This window comes from Rhagoletis pomonella, unplaced genomic scaffold (assembly GCF_013731165.1).
Source record: "Rhagoletis pomonella isolate Grant_MI unplaced genomic scaffold, Rhpom_1.0 Rhpom_scaffold_00007, whole genome shotgun sequence".
NCBI lineage: Eukaryota > Metazoa > Arthropoda > Insecta > Diptera > Tephritidae > Rhagoletis > Rhagoletis pomonella.
In genome coordinates, this window is record NW_023458561.1 from 51,924,189 (window position 1) to 51,925,652 (window position 1,464).

Genomic DNA, 1,464 nt, shown 5'->3' on the forward strand with positions numbered 1-1,464 from the left:
AGGGTGAAAAGTTGACAGCTGTCTATAATAAAATAGTAAACATAAAAACGCAATCACCAAAGTGCCATATCTAAACAAAAGCGGCAGCTTTACGTCAAATGTGGAAATAAGAACGACAATGAGCATTGGCGTGTGTATGCCAAATACGAAAACGACAGCGTTGTCGTTTTTGTTTCACACAAATTATATGGGCATGAGCATTTTTTGACAGCTAGACGAGGCAGAAGTCTTTATTTAGTTATAGCAATTACTGCGTTCTAACTTGGTTCCAGCAATGCCTGTTTACTGTTTGAAACTTTTATTTTAATTTTATTAGTAATATCAATTGTATATTGTGATATACGTATCACCCTGAAGAGGTTTAGGAAAGTTTACTACTGAAAATATTTTTGGAGGGTTGAAACCTGTTTGAGAAATTTTATTACAATTAAATTGATAAAATAAATGAAATATTACAATAAGGGTATCGAACAGCGCAAAAATACTTTTAATGTGCAATGAAGCTAGCTGAGTATTTGCTAGTTAAACATAATTTAATGCAAGCATGTAGTTTTCGCAAGTCTGAGATAAACAGATTATATTCAAAAAAATTGCTATCACATGAAAAATTTGTTTAGAAAGATTTAACTAGCGCACATTCATTTTGATAAGTTTAAAAAATCTTACATATTTAAATCTTGGATGATCTTACAAGAAAAAATTAAAAAGCTTTGAGAATTTGAAGAAAAACCATAAAATCTAACAAAATCTTAAAATAATCTGAAAATACTAAAGATTTTCAATCAGCGTTAAAAAATTCCGAAATCTTATAAAGGATTCCGAAAAGTATCAATAAATCCCAAAAAGCTTCAAAATTTCGAAAACGTGTCATTAGATCTCTAAAATCTAGCCGGTAATGCTCCAATAGATAACTATAAGCCTGGAAATACGCAGATACTGATCACTCTCAATAAATTCGCGGAAAAATACTGAGAAAACCCCTTGAAAATCCTTCAAAGTACTAAATAATGTCGAAAACCCTACTGAACAACATGAAAATTTTTCTGAGCTATTAAAAAATGAAAATGTATAATCTTTTAATAAAATATCTCTACGGAAAAGAAGAAAACGTTGACAAAATATGCGCGCAATTTTCTGCAGTCCTGGGCGTGAAACAAGATCCAACAAGTCAGACGATATTGATAATATAGCCAAGTTTTAATAGTAGTTTTATAGAAAAATGATGAAAAAAATGCAGCTTTGCGTTAAAATTTGTTTTTCTTGTCGCTAAATTGTACTTAGAGGGTATGCAAGAGTAGAGATACTAAAAATATGAAATACATACATATGTATGTTTTCAATTTATATTATGGACGCACGCGCTGACATTGCATTGCCAGAAACGTGCGGATAATTTTCTTACTATTTTCAATTACTAACTTCTTCTGCTTCATAAAGAATTCACGGACATGCTTGTGCAATCTA